Genomic DNA, 16,893 nt, shown 5'->3' with positions numbered 1-16,893 from the left:
TAGCTTGGTCAACAAGTTTCGGAAGAAGGTTGATCAACATTTGAGTCGAATAATCGAGATTGGATGGGAATCCACCTTCTTTTTGTGAAAGATTGTTAAGAGATGAAGAGAAATAATTTCTAGGTCACAAAGTATCTCTAGAGCAATGCTGGAAAAATATCTCAAAAGTACAAAAGTATGGAGGTGTAAAGTATGGCTCCAAAAAGTAGCCCCTGCTACTTATAGTGCTGCTACTGAGCTGTCATGCTCTCTAGGCGAGCAGAATGGCTCGCCTAGCGAGCCCCAAAATGAGGCACCTGCACCCAAATAAATATCCTTTGCCAGATTGGCATGTTCGCTAGGCGAACAAAACCTTCGCTAGGCGAAGCCCACGCTTCACCCTTCGCTCCAACGAGCTTAGGAGGTTTTGCTACTGGAATTGCTCGCTGGGAGCTCGCTAATGGCTCGCCTAGCGAGTGAGTGCTGGCTGCGCTTTTGATCAAGTCTGGACGTGTTCGCTACACCCTTCGATGGCTGCTCGCCTAGCGAGTTTGTTGATGTTTGCTACTGTAAAATACTGGAGCTCTTCGCTGGGTTCTCGCTGGGTGCTCGCCTAGCGAGCTCTTCGCCACAGCTCTCGCCTAGCGAGCAAGCTGATGAATGCATCCTTTTTTGGTCTCTTTGCCAACTTTCTTGTGCCTTCATTTTCTATTATTTCATGCCTAATTCTTGCACAATAACACACAAATCAAAGGTACCAAGATCGTTTATCATTGTATTGCAATTCATCTAAAACAAAGGTGGTTTCGAACACTTTAGCAAGGAAATGGAGTGAAAGATGCCCATATTTGATAGCTCAAATAAGCACTTTTGGGTATCTAACAATTTACAAGTGTGATTTTAAGAAAAAAAGTTTTAAAAATCCAATGGCATAAGGCCAAAGTTTCAAATCTTTAAAACATGTCTAAGTTGAAAAACACAAACAAAGAAAGTTTTTGAAAAGAGGGAGAGATTTTGAAATTTAAGAAGTGGGAGGAGATGAAGGGGCTATCAAAGATAAAAATTTAAAAGTTAAGAGTTGAAAAGATCTGACCAATGGGATGCAATCCAACAAACAAGAATGTCATATAGAAACTCATTTTCCTTTGGATTTTAGCAAGCAACAAGCCTAAGCAATCATGGACCCAAGTAACTGGTAACCGGTAAAAGGTAATTTACCTCTTTGATTTTCTCCAGCAGACTCATTTTCGTTTCTCAGACAAGTTTATCCTCGATATGTTCATCTTAACCGATGACAAATATTCTTTCTTTTGTATTCTACCAAGTAAAAAGGTAGTTGTAATTCCTACTTTCCCCAGAAGAGTTCATCTTTGATATGTTCACTTTAACTGGTGACAGACTTTCTCTTTTGTTGGTCTTCTATCCCCACAGATAGTTGTAAACCCTATTTTCCTGGTAGTTTATCCTTGATATGTTAATCTTAACTGATGACAGATATTTTTCCCTTTGAGTTTATCCTTGATATGTTCATCTTAATCGGTGACAAATACTCTCTCTTTGGTATTCTACCCAGTAACAGGTAGTTGTAATTTCTATTTGATTTCTTTTCCCCAGTAGGTCATTCTTACCCAGTAACCGATAATGAATATGCCTCATTTTATTCTTAGCGATTCATCCTTGATATGTTTACCCTAACCGGTAACGAATGTCCTTCTATCTGAGTGTATTATCTTCCTACACAGTAACCGATAATAGATAATATATCTCTTTTTACTCTTGCGTTGAAGTTTTTCTTCCCCAGTTGAGTTTCGTTTCGTATTTCTTTGAGAAATCGAATCCCCTTTTACGTGAATATTTCAGCTTTGTTCTGATTTACGCAGCAAGTGTTTCTTGCGGTATTAGAGTTATCCCGATAATGCAGATTTCCTCCTCCCCAGTCTGAGTCTTTCCATTGATTTATTTTCATGGAAATCCCCTTGTGTCTCCAGCAGTTTTCAAGTTGTAGCGTGGTCTACACATAGCTATATCCTCAGAGTCTATGTCTCCTCAGTGAGCTTTCCTTATGGAATACATTATGCTCTTGTGGACTTTTGGTTTCTTTCGGATTCTTTTCCTTTGTGGAAATATATTCCCCAAAAAGATTATTTTAAGATTCATATCATATGCATCGTGAGGTCTCTCAGGGATCAAATTTTTTTTCTTGATGTTGTTATTTAAGTTCAATTGATACGGAGATTTTAACCTTCACATCCTCAGTTAGAATGTCCTTAAATAGGGGCAACTGTAAGACCCCAATTATGACCCTAAGATCCCTCATGTTATCTCACCATTTGCATTGGCTTTGGGATCACACCTTGGCATCCTCCTCACCCCTCATTCATTAGTTTAACATTTAAGACTTTTTTTTTATTTGGAGCTTGGATCATGATGAATTTTGAGGTGGACGTTGGAGAAATCAAACATGGTTGAAAAGTTTCTAAGTACAAAGTCAAATGACCACTTTTTCCACCTTGAATAACTTTTTCTATGAGCTTCAAATGAAAATGGTTCCTTTGTCAAAGTTGTATCTCTTTCATTCCTTTTCAATTTGGTCACAAATTTGACATCATTTGGATTTGGCATGAGGGAGTTATGGATTTTAACATTGAGGAAAATTGTTTGTTAAATGATGATGTCCCAATGACCTATCATGTTTCCTCTTGGCACATGCTCTTGCAAGTTGAATTTTACATTTATCAAAGGATAAAAGTTGGATAAGACATTTTGAAATTGGTCATGAAATTTGGATAGCCTTCATATCATAAAAATTGAGCACGTTATGGTTTATGGAAGTTGACCTCCTAACTAGGGCACAAACAAAATGACCTATAATCTTTCACCATAAAAAATGACTTTCCAAGCAAAATTATCTCTTGATACCAACGTGAAAGTTGTTCGGAATGTAATAAAGAGTAAATTTTCTCTTGTAATCATTTTGTTATGACAAACATTGTAGGGGATAGGGTCTAGGGAACCCCAGTTTTGACCAATTGACTTTCTCTGGTCAACCTCTTTGAACCAACTTGCAAACTTGAAGTTTTCTTGATCTTTGGGACTCATGGAGGATCATATATTCTTGATATGATGTATAATTAAGTATACCTTGATATCTTTGACCAACTGGTGAAGAAACTTGTTGAGGAAGTTACACAAGATACCCAGATGAATTAGGGCTTCCAAGGCAAACAAGCTTCAAACTCTTGATGAATTCTTGATCAAAATGACAAATAAATAACATGGGAATCCATATATGGTGCTTAGAACCAGTATGAACTTCTTCTTGATTGATCTCTTGCCATGAGGGTCTCAAATCCTAGTTGTGAGCTTGATGAGACACAAGTGGACACACACTACCTACAAAAGAAACAAAGCTACACATAAACATATTTTTGGTATTTTGGTTAGTAAACAAAAGAAAAGAAAGTATGATACAATCAAATATGCTTGGTGATATCTCCCAATGAAAAACCAATGACAGAGGGGTAAAGAGGATGTCAATGTGTGATCCTAGAGCCAATGCAAATGGTGTGATAGCACGAGGGATCTTAGGGTCAAAATTGGGGTCTTACAAATTATTTTTTCGCACTGATCATGAATATATAAATATTTTTCGTTTAGATGTATAGTTTAGCCGAACGGGTGCATTCTTTAATCAAATATTTTGTCCATTTTTACTATTTTTGGGTATAATTCGTAGCTTGTTTCGTAGTTTGCAATATATATTTAACTTCTTCATGAAATTATGATTCCAGCCATCACCCTGAATTTAGTAAACGCATCTTCTAGCCAAAGGCATTTTTACCATTGAGCTTTGCTATAAAGCCCAGGCGCGTTTCACTTTGGAAAACCCATGTATAAGGGCCATACCCCCCAGCTTGACTTTTGTTCTATTTCTTTTTTTAATTGTTTAGTTTTTATTTTATGTTCTTATTGTTGATTAATTAAAATAATTAGGATTTTAGTTAGATTAACATGATAGAGATTTCTTATAATTTAATTAAAAATTAAAATATTAATCTTGATTAGAATTAATTGTTTTAATTAGATAACTAGAACAAATGATTTTAATTAGATTTTTAATTCTAATTTTAATTCCATAATTGTTTTCCATGAGATTTGACAATTTTAACCCTAGGGTTTATTAGTAGAATTCATGGTCCCTTAGGGTTAGGAATTGACTTAGAATAATTGATCTTTTAATCATTAATTTTTATATGAAATTTGGTAATTGATGACTAGTTTGATCTTAACCTTTGCATGATCCCTTAGGAATAACTTGTAGATAATTTTAATTTTAGATTAGGTTAACCATATATTTTCAATCTAATACAAGCCCTTAATTCAAGTTGATCAAAAGCAATTTTGATTAAATAAATCCTTTGATTAGGTATAATCCCACATTCTATTCAAGTGATCAAAAGTCCTTTAATCACTTGATAAGACTCTTTCTATAAGCTGTGGATCTCAATGCCTCAAGTTCAGACTTTCATACAAGGCATCCCAGTCAAAACAAGTAGTGGATCATGCAAGGCACATCAAAAGTGGTTCTTCAAGAGCTTGTTAAATCAAAGTTAGAATTGCGTGGCATGGGCCTTAAGCAATAGAGAATGAATGAGATTGGAGAATTCCCATCCTCATTCTGAATATCATTGGGTACGGGACGAATGATCTAGTTGCTCATTGTATTCACTTCTATTCATAGACTTTAGCACAACTCAAATCATACGATTGACAAGTCTCTCCCCTCACAACGTAGCAGTGCAACAAGCAAAGGACTAAACCAACAACTTATCAATCCTGATTCAAGTTGTACAACACGAGCCTTAAGTAATAGAGAAGGGATGAGACTATAGAATTCCTAGCCTCACTCTGGATATCTTTGGGTGCGGAACGTTTGGCCTGTTGCTCATCGTATTCAGCTCCATTCATAGACTTTAGCATAATTTGAATTACATGATTGTAAAGTCCCGTTCTGCAACATTAATAAGATTAACACGCGGGATCTCCTGTCAGCAACTTGTTAATTTTGATTCGAGTTGCATGCTATGAGCCTTAAGAAACAAATAATGATGAGAGTGGAGAATTCTTATCCTTGTCTAGAATATCCTTGGGTAGGGGATGAATGACCCAGTTGCTCAAGGTATTCGCCTTTGTTCATAGACTTTAGTGCAATTCATACAATTGATAAGTCTCTTTCTTCAAGCAAGCATCAATCTTTCAACACCCCAATAGTGAAGTATCTTTTGCTATCGGCAACTTGTGGTTGTACACCCTCTTCCAATCAACATTCTTTGCCTTGTAAGGTGTTAAACCTTGGCATATTATTTGCCTTGTAAGGTGTTAACCCTTGGAATTATTCTTAGCCTTGTAAGGTGTTAAACCTTGGCTATTCAATTCAGTCATTTGCCTTGAGAGTCATGGACTCTGGCATTGGTTTCTCTTTGCCTTGTAAGGTGTTAAACCTTGACACTTTCTTTGTCTTGTGAGGTGTTAGACCTTGGTTATTTGATTTTGTTATTTTCCTTGAGAGTCGTGGACTCTGGCATAAGTTTCTGTTTGCCTAATGAGGTGTTAAATCTTGGCTATTCAATTTGTTCTTCGCCTTGAGAGTCATAGACACTGGGATATCAGTCTCTTTTAGCTTGTGAGGTGTTAAACCTTGGTTATTCAATTCAATTCTCAACCTTGAGAGTCATAGACTCTGGCATCTGATTCTCTTCGCCCTGTAAGGCGATAAACCTTGGTAGTTCAGTTCTTCGACATCATTAGTTTTAAACTCTGGTAGTGATACTTTGATGTTTGTGCTATAAAACCAAACATGTAATTCCTTTATTTTCGGTTGTTCCAATACAATTATACTGTGATGTAGGCCCTCACTTGTTGGTTCATACCAGTTAACTCTTGGGTTTATATTTCACCCCTTGTTGGAGTTCAAATAAGATATTCTTTGGCTTAGACCATACTTTGATCACAATTCTTTTCATCTCCCACCATTAGTTCTTTGAACTATGGAGCTCTGAATTCCTCATTGCACTATGAGGATACGTAGGCACGAGGGCCCCAGTCCTCACCGAGCACTTTATCTATTTCTTTTCCTTTCCCCCATCGCGAGTAATATTTAGATAACACCCATTCAAGCGAGAATAGTCAAAATGGTTCACATGGAGTACCATGGATGTTTAGGGTGTTAATACTTTCCCCTTGCATAACCGACTTCCTTACCCAACACATCTCTTTCCCCCGGGTTTTATCGATGTTTTCCCTTTCCTTCGGGAATAAATAAAGTTCGATGGCGACTTTTTTATATCTTCAAGCATGCGATACATTCAGGTATATTTCCGCTAGCTTCAGCTAGCAACTCTGTTGGGGATGCTTCGTTGCTTGGAGTACTTCCTAGTCGCTAAAAGGAGTCGAGCCTAGCTTTGGTTATTTTCGCTTGATATATGTGTTTACTTTTATGCTTTACTTGCTTTATTTATCACTTTCTTTATCACTTTAAATATTGTTTATTATGGATATTATTAGTTATACTCTTTGTTGGGTTAGAAGTTATGCTACATGATTGTAACTCTATACTCGAGCTCAGTATACACCCAAGATAGATTCATGGATAGTCGTGTACACCTGTATTTTGCACGTTGGGTTGTCACGAGAACCACGCCCAGACTAGATTCACTTTGAAGTACTTTTGTCATGTGAGCATTCACTACGGAAGGGTATTTTCATTTCGAGTTGATGATTCTGGGAGACCTTCTAGGGACCACCTTGGAGCATAGTCCATACTTGTGAGGGGGATATGGGTTTTTCTGCAGGAAACCATAGACCCTACATACATTTATTCTCATGAACGTTAGACCTTTGATCCTGCATCGGGCAGTAGGCACAGATTATCTAGATTACCTTTATGCTGTTAACATACTTTATTGCATATCATCATTGCATCGCTGTATATATGCCAGAGTTTTGACCCTGAATTATTATATCATTGATGCTTTGAATCTATGGGTGTTGCATAATCATTTTCATTCCATACCTAACATATGAAATCATTCACTATCATTTCATGCATGTTTGGCACTGATGATTTTGGAGACTTGGCTTTTAGTGCAAAGGTGAAGAATGTGGAAATTTCTATGGATATTCCTCAACAAGGACAGTGTCTTGAAATCCCTTCGGACAAACAAATATTTCGTCATGGCTCCGAACTTGACCATGTTTCTTGGGATAACTATAATAGTCTGGAATATTTTGTTTCCATTTCTAGAGGTACTCAAGCCAACCTCATGAGTCGGCAACGCTCAGAATCTTCAAGAGTTGTGAAATATGCAAATATGCTGTCTGTGAGTGATAGGATGCTCCACTACGTCCTCGCATATGTGTTGGTACCCAAGCACTCTAATCACTCTCAAGTCAGTGAACTTGAATTGCAGCTGATTAGAGCCATGAAGTTGAATTTAAAGATTAACTGGTCATACGTTATCTACCAACACATGATGCATCAACTTTCTTTGAGTGGTGGACTTCCCTATGGCCGCTTTATCTCAAGAATTCTTGAATTCTCTGGTGTTCCGCTTTATCTCAAGAATTCTTGAATTCTCTGGTGTTCAGCAAAGGAAACAACGATCAAGAAAAGGAGACGTCCTTGCTATGATTTTATTCCTATGTATTATTCATATTTGCTACCTATACTAGTTAACGTTGGGGCAATTGTACCTAAATAGATCGAGCCTGCTAGGTCCCCCTACAACCGTAAGCACAACATTAATGCCTCGTACGCCTACATTGGCATGTATATAGGACACTCTACCGAGTATTGTTGGCCTCTCCAGTCAAGAGTATAAGAGAATATTGATCAAAAGGTTTTGTCATTCTCTGAGGCAATACCCAATGTCCTAACCAACCTATTGCCAGACCACTGTGGACAAGCAGTGAATGCAGTTAGTGATGAAGATTGCTCAGATTCAGTTGCTTCTTTAGAGGAGTATTAAAGCTAGCAATATCATATTGATTCAATCATGTCTCATTTGTAATCTTTTCTTGTTTGTTAATTGTTGTTCGCTTGTAAAACTTGTCTGGTTTTCAGATGATAATAATAATGAAATAAACATGCATGTTTTGATTAAATCCACTTGTGTTCACTCATATTTTATTTTTCAGTATTAAACTGTTTCTAAAAAAATCAAAAGAGAATGATGCAATTAAAAATTCACAAGATCGTTGCCTGTATGCTTTTAAATAAAATGTGTTGATGATGTAAGGCATTAGTCATGTGGAGACATGACTTCTCAGATATTTTGATGACGACAAACCTTGCTACATAGCTAAAGTCGGATTAACAAAAAGATTGATCAAGGTTTAAAGCTCGTGTATGAAGTTTCCAACAAATGATCAAGTTTTGGTGAATCACATGAAGATTCGGCTTTCACATGGATTAAGGTAACACTTGAATTCTAGATAGTTATACAAGTGTTCATAACATGTTGCATTCATATCATAATCATTGAAGATAGTTTTATGCATCAACAAACCACCACACTTCATTTTTTAAGTTATTTTTCAAAACTGTGTTAGAGTAACCGGTTATCAGTTTTAGAGTAACCGATTACTCTGAGTAATTTTCAAACATTTTTTTAACGTTGGAACCATGTAACCGGTTATCCAATTTAAGGTAACCGGTTACTTCAAGCAAATTTCAAATTATTTTGTAACGTTGAATGCACGTAACCGGTTACCCTATTTAAGGTAACCGATTACCACTGATCCATAATGAAAAATACTTGCATCTTTTCATGAAAACTCTTATGGTCTCTTCATAATGAAACATGGTAACCTTTGGATTATTGCATTCATCTGAGGAGGTGTTTTAGACATTATATAAACATCATTTTTCAGATTTCAAAATGACCTCCTTGCAACAACAAAAAAAAATCATTTACACACATTCTCTCAATCTTTCTAAGTGTTCATCCACATTTTCTTAAGAGTGAAACTTTGCATAAACCTTCATTTTTCAGCATCATAGTTTCATTCCAATACAAGAACACTTGTATAATTACTGTGAGATTTGAGTGTTACAAAGGAGAAGATCAATTATTTAATTGATATACTTCAATTTTCATCTATCTCATCTTATACAAATTATTCAGAATTATATTCTTTGATTACAACTTATTCTTAGGATTATTAAGGATAGGTTTGTAAGGTATTATCCTTGTTATCCGGGGTGTGGATACAAGAGGTCCATTTGTGCGAAATTGAGTCTCGGTTGGACTTTAAACATTGTAAATCCAAGAGGATTGTTCTTGGTGTGTTAGAATAGATAGAAAGACCTTAAGGTGTCTTGTCTAGGAATCTAACATTCTAGTGAAATTCTCTTTCATGTTGAAAGGGGAGTGGAGTACTCTCAATCTGTGAGGGGAACCACTATACATCATTGTGTCATTTACTTTCCGCACTTTACCGTTTTTCATCACTTAAGCATTTCAGAAAGTAAAAGTCATAAACCGTCAAAAATCCGAAAAATCTCTAAGTGCCTCATTCACCCCCTCCCCCCTCTAAGGCACTCCTTAAACTTACAATTGGCATCAGAGCAGGTTATAGGTAACCTGTTCCTAAAAGATCCGCATGGCTTCCGCAAGCACGAATCAGGTTTTTAAAGACGGTGGAAGTAGTAACAAACCACCACTATTCTCTGGAAAATATTTTGATTTTTGGAAGATCTGTATGAAGGCACATCTAGAAGCCCAAGGAGAAGGCGTATGGGAAGCCGTTGAAAATGGACCACATAATCCTACGAGTGTGATCAATGGCGTTGGTACTCCAAAGATAAAGAGTTCGTACGATGAAGATGATAAGAAAAAAATCTTATATGAAAAGAAAGCAATAAACATTCTTCAAAGTGCTTTAAGCATGGATGAGTTCTTCCGCATATCTCAATACGAGTCGGCAAAAGAAATATGGGACACCTTAGTGGAGACACATGAAGGCATCGCCGAAGTAAAGAGATCAAGGTTGAATACATTAAGTCAAGAATATGAGATGTTTAGAATGTTGCCCGGAGAATCCATCGTAGCGCTATAAAAGAGATTTGTTCACTTGACAAACCACTTGATTGCTCTCGAAAAAACATTTACAAATGACGATCTCAATCTTAAAGTACTAAGATCATTGACTCGAGAATGGAAACCGAAGGTGGCGGCTATCTCCGAAAAGAAAAGTCTCTCAACAATGACGTCCGCATCTCTCTTTGGCAAACTTCAAGAACATGAGTTAGAACTTGGTAGGCTTGAGAAACATGAAAGCCAAGAAAAGAAATCTAAAGGGATTGCCCTGAAGGCAGACTCAAAAGAAGATAAAGATGATGACGCATTGGAGGAAGATGAGAATTTCATGCTCCTTGTTAAAAGGCTCGGTAAGTTCTTTAACAAAAATGATAAATCCTTTAACGCTAAAAAGAATAGACATTTCAGGAAGAAGGAGGCCACCACATCTACGCAAGATATATAATGCTACGAATGTGGAAAACAAGGCCACATAAAGCCGGAATGTCCTAAACTTTCAAAGAAAGGAGGATTCAAGAGCAAGAAGGACTTCAAGAATAAAAAGGCATATCTTGCATGGGAGGACAATGAAATTAGCTCTTCATCTGGATCGGATAGTGAGGAATGTGCAAACTTGGCGCTAATGGCTTCACATCATTCTGATGATGAAGAAGAAGTTAGTAATAATTTTTCTCTTTTTGATAATGATGCACAAGATGCAATTAATGAATTGCTAAATGAATGCAAAATTCTTTATAAAACTATATCATCTCAAAAGAAACAAATTTTTTCCTTGGAAGAAAAGATTGAAGTCTTTGAAAATAAGAAACAAGAGATGATTAGTGAAAAGAAGAATCTTGTATGTCTAGAGTGTGAGTCTCTCTCGTTCCAAATTGTCCAACTTAAAAGAGTCCTTGAAAGATATGAAAAAGGACAAATTGGTTTGGAAGGGGTTCTTAGCCAACAAAGGTACTCAAATGACAAAAGTAGACTTGGTTACTCCAAATTTTCTAAACCAAGTACAAGTAAAACTATCTTTGTAAGGCCTAAGGATTAACCTCCAAAAGAAAGAGTCAACACACCAAAAGTAGCGCATCAACATCCTAAAAACTAAAAGTTTATCAAGAAAAAGTCTTTCGTTCCTAGATACAAAAGCAATTTTGAACCAACCTGTTTTTATTGTGGTATTATTGGCCATACACCTAATGCTTGCTACATTAGAAGTTTTAGTGTAGCAAAAGGGAATTATGTATGGGTTGAAAAAGATACTAATTATAAATGACCCAAAGCAATTTGGGTACCTAACAAAACTTAACTTTGTTTTGTAGGTTTGCTTGAAGGCCACAACAAATCTTTGGTATTTGGATATTGGGTGCTCCAGGCATATGACCGGTGATGTGCACAAATTTTCAGATCTAAAGCTTAAGGCCAAGGGTTATTGATCGTGACTTTATGAGTCGATTTGGGGTACTAACTGCAAGTGCACAGTTCTATCGCGTAGTTTTAAAAGATATCGATCCCACAGGGACTTATGAATCGATATATTGTTTTCTAAGGTTACTTCGAAAAGCTAAGGCGGATGATACTTTGATTGTTTGGGGGAAAAGTAAAACTAAAATTAGATCTAAATTAAATATCAATTAAGCGGATATCGGTATGTAGTTCGTCGTAATTAGGGAATCAAATCTTCGTTGGTTTCTTGGTTTTGAAAATAAATCTTTTCGGTAGATACTATTGATTAAAAGTCTTATCTCAAACTCTCGCTCTGTTGAATAGACTATGACTTTATATTAACGTAGCTGTCACTTATTAGTTAAGTACAAAATCACTTTTTGAAAACAACAGAATCTATAGAAACTCTTTTCATTAAAATAATAATCGTTTAAACACCCTCGTCTCAAACTCTCGCTCTATTGACTTAGATTATATAATTAAACTTAAATGCTTAACTCTCGTCCTCTCATTTAACCTTTAAAAATACTTTTTGAAAAAGATTAGAATTTAATTAACTCTAAAAATTGCTTTCGCCCTGATTTAGAATTAATGTCCAATTTACACTGTCCAATTAAAAACTCAAACTTTCGTTCTATTGATTTTAACTTCTTTACGTCTTTTACTCTCGTACAAAAACTTTGGGATTAACCCTGTAAATTGAGACCATAAAAAGAGTGACTTTATTTTTAAATGAAATTAAACCAACTTAGCTTTGATTCCTTCATTCCGCTTACTTTACATACCGGTATCTAAAATACTTAGCCGGACATGCTAAACGGGTCTAAACAATCATCATGCTTAAATAAAACCATCTCAGGCAAACAGTATAAATAAACAGCAATGCAGAGCATGTATAAATTAAAACAATAAATTAAAGAACCTGAATAATTAATAGCAATCTTGAACACTCCACCACAGACCGATTGGATTTGTTCTTGAACTCTTCAATCGGACAGGAAAATAAAAGCGAAGGAATAAAATACTATGATCTAACATAAGGTTAGATCCAGTAAAAGATACACAATAGTTTCCGGTGTAGAAACTATTGTGTGAAAAATTAATTAAGTGCTTGAAAGATTGACTGGAAAAGAAAGAAATAAAAATTGCTAATAAAATAGAAAGCTGTAGAAAAGTAATGCTGTAAAATATGCTTGCACGGCGGAAAGAGACGGGGGCTTCAGGGTTGGATAAAAGCAACTATTTATATTAATCCACTTTTGTAACGGTTTCCAAAAATGCCTTTCGTAAGTAGTCTTCACGTTCCAAGAGTCAAGCGGAAGAACAGGCTTCAACGTGTCTCTGTTGCGCATTAAAAGCCAAAAATATAGGAGAGGGGTGTGACGTTCGTCACACCTTGTGTTACGCTCGTAACACAAGGTAGCAGGGTGTGACGCTCGTCACACCTTGTGTGGCGGTCGTCACAGCTTCAGCGCTCCTGGCTTGTGATTGTGGGCTGGGCTTTAGTGGAATTTGCTTCTCATTATCTTTTTGCACCCCCTTTTCTTCCTTTTTCACTTATGCTTCAAATAAGTTACCTGAGACAAATAGAAGGAAAAATACCAAGTAATATCGAATAAAATGAAATAAATCAAAACAAATAATAATATAATTTAATTAAATCGAGTTCAAAAATGTGATATTATTTCATGTTATCAAACTCCCCCATACTTAGACCTTTGCTTGTCCTCAAGCAAGATACAGTATAGAAATCGTTTAAAAATTTAGCCAGATGAAATTTCAAAACACACATCAATTTGTACTAGGTTGCAAGTAAACCTTGTTTAGAAGTAACCTGGGTTTAATCTTGACATCAACAACTACCGTTACAACCTCAGATAACTTCACCTTATGCAAACCAGTTCGAGTCATGCTATTATAACTAGCCTAGTTCCTTTACTCTTATTTCACCCGTTTTCATTCTAGCGAAATCACATTAAGCCCTTTATCATTTCGCGCACATAGTGGAGTGACTGGTTAGTGATTCTGATCCCCTTTTTAGCTTGAAGTTCTGGTACATAAGTTGGATAACTTCGTTATTTAGTCCATTGCAAATTGCGGGGGATCAAACCGTAGTCCGCCCTACCAAGTTCAGCACCAGATACCTGCTGAACCAACTCATAATGGATCTTTCGTATCATGCTTTTGTATGATCTGCAACCTTTAGATTAAATGATCTGGTAAGGATCACCTAACTTAATTAGTGCATTTCCTGATATATATATATTTTTTTTGTTTTGGGAATCATTCACTTATATTCATCGGCTCTCCACGTAGTTTGCTATTAAGATGGTGCTGACTTCTTGTATAAACTACTCGGGGTTACTATAAAACTAAAAGTTCAAGGGATTGGTATAATAGGTACTTTTCCTGATCTAACATGTTGAAGTTTGTTTAGAGCGTTGGGGCGGTAATAATTTTTGTCTAAATTTTACTCAAGTTTTGTAAATTAAGCAACCTTTATACTTATTGAGTGTATTAAATTTTTGTTATGGCTCAAGAAAATTTGAGGGGAATAGATAATAAGAATTTTTCACACTAGGGACTTAACTTAAAATAAATATGTATTATAAATTTTTTTTATTTTTTTTCATAATAATAAGAAAGGGAAATAACAATGAAAGGGAAAATAACATACTTGAAAAGGGAAGGTTGAAAGAACAAGGTTTCCCCCCCCCCCCCCCCCCCCCCCCCCCCCACACTTAAATGAAACATTGTCCCCAATGTTTCAAAGAAAACAAAAGAAATAGAAAAAAGAAAAAGAAACTAAAGTCAATGCTGCCTGCCGCCTCTTGTTCTTGGACCTGGTGATCGTTGACGTACTTCTAAGTCGTCAAACCATCTGAGCAACTCAGTGAACCGCTGGTCGGTTATGGCATTTCTCGCTTCCTGTTGTTGTTGCATCTGGCGCATCATTTGCATCACTTCGAGATTCTGCGCTTGCATACCATCAATAGCATCCATGATGTCGTCGTTAGTTGTGGCCTTCTTCGTCGACGACGTCGTGAGGATGGACCAGCTGCGTTATCGGAAGGGTTGAGCGGGACTGATTGTTGTGCAGGAACCTGATCACCTTGCTCCATTTCTTCAAACTCGTCTGGAGGCAGGTTTGCGTGTGAAGGCTCGGTAGCTTCGGGAGCAGTCAGATCGTAGATGAAGCGGTTGGGGTTGGTGACATCTGTGAGGGCAATGTTGGGCAGAACAACGCTTGGGACTTCTTGGTTGTTTACCATAAGATAATACCTTCCGCCTACCCTGGTTTTGATTAGGCGACTGGACCGACAATAGCTTATATCCATAAATAGGGGTGGGAGAGCTTGTAAATTTTGAAGTCGGTCCCCTAGATTCAAACCAAGTGCTATGGAGGTTATTAATCCTCCAATCACGAAAGGTTGGCGGCCTCTAGCACATAGGGTGCGGATATGATGAAATAAGAAAGAAGCAGCGTTTACCTTTGTATCCATTTCAAAGACGCAGTGGAGGAAGAATAATTCCTTGGCGTTGACTTTGCTGTTGTTCGGTCTTCCAAAAACTGTGTTTTGCAGGATGCGGATAAAGTATCGGATGGTTGGGTTATGTATATGCGAAGCAAGCAGTACATCCCAGTTGTTGGTTTCCACACCGGATATTTTCCTAAAGAGGTCGAAGGCGTTTATTTGCCACTGGGAGTTCTGAGGGATTCTTGGGTGGACGTGGTCTCCTACACGGAACTGCAGCATGGCACTCAGCTGATCCTGGGATAGTGAGTATTCGGTGTTGAACATGCGGAAGGTTGCGGTGCCGGTTAAGTACTCGTCTTCACCGGTAGGAGTGTTGTACGAATAAGAACTTAAAAATTCTAAGGTGAGAGATGGGTAGGTAGGTTGATTGTGTGTGCATAGAAAGGTTAAATCAACAAGGCGGAGCATCCATTGTATACCTTGAAGTAATCCAAATTCTTGTAAACAAGTTGAATCAGGATACCTGGTGGATACGACACCTCGCTGTTGGAAACGCTCGAACTGCTCCCTTTGATAATTATCATCTTCGGATCGGAAGATGATATTTCCGAATTCTTGGTTTCCTGCCATACTGATAAGTGGGTTGAAAGAAGTAAAAGGAAAGAAAATGAAATGTATTTTATAGAATGGTTTGTGGTGTATGAAGAAAGGTATGGTGGGTATTTATAGGAAAAAAATTGGAAGTTGGAAAGGGAGTGGGTGAAAAATAAATAAATGTGGGTAAATGTGAGTAAATGGGTGAATGAATGGGGAAGGTAAAAAGTGGGGTGGTGTAACGGTCGTGTCTCCAACGGTTACTAACGTTCACCTAGTCTGAAGGTGTCACGCTCGTGACAGAGGTGTTACGGGCGTCACAGGCACTTGGTGTGACGACCGTGATGGCTAGTGTGACGCTCGTCACACAGTCAGCTTGCAACGGTCACTGCTTTTGTTTTTATTATTATATTTTAGTTTTTTGTTATTTTGTTTTGCTTATGCTTATTTTATTTTGCTATTGTAATGCTTTTAAATTGTCTTGCATGCTATTCTACTACCATAATATATGTATTTCTTTAACAGGCATAGCATGTAGTGGATATCATTACTTGTAATTATAGAAATTGCATAGATCAAAATAAACTAATAATGCAATAGCTTCATAAAATAATCATAATGTAACATTGGAAAACAAAAGCGAACATGCGAAAGAAAAACAAATACTAATATTAAAAATAATGTGAAACAAAATTAATAAATAGCCTAAACTAAAACTAAGTAACTAAGAAAAACAACTTCTAGCCACTTGCATGATCTCTGGCTGGATGAGCAAAGGAGTTAACACGGTTTAGCAACTCGTGGAATTGATTTGTCATACTGCTCATGTATCCCAAAAATTCTTGTCCCATGTTAGCTAACTCTTCTCTAAGGGTGTCTTGTTCTGACATCAAGGCTTGAATGATGGTGTTATAATTATCTCCAGGCATATGATGTCTAGGATCGGGTATTGCCGACTCTTCGGTCGGGATAGGTTGAGGAGGAGGGTCAATATCATAATAACCAGATGGTGTCTGAGGATCAGACTCAGCATAAGGAATCTGGTCGTCACAAATCTCATAGTCCTGGATGGATTCAGTAGATCTAGCAGGAGAGGGTATTCCGTTCAGATTGTAGTGCCAGTTATTACGGTTATGAACACTAGTCCTCGGACTAGGCAAGGTGAATAGGCAAAGAACTTGGTTGTTAATTATAAGCTCAAACTCTTCAGACCCAAGGTTTGCTATAAACATAATGTTGAAGAGGAAGGGTATACTCATAGTCGCAATGCCACAGAAAGGTCTTAGGTCAAGCATAGGTTGACGTAATCC

Source organism: Lathyrus oleraceus, chromosome 5 (assembly GCF_024323335.1).
Source record: "Lathyrus oleraceus cultivar Zhongwan6 chromosome 5, CAAS_Psat_ZW6_1.0, whole genome shotgun sequence".
In the NCBI taxonomy this organism is placed as follows: domain Eukaryota; kingdom Viridiplantae; phylum Streptophyta; class Magnoliopsida; order Fabales; family Fabaceae; genus Lathyrus; species Lathyrus oleraceus.
This window is presented reverse-complemented; position numbering follows the sequence as displayed.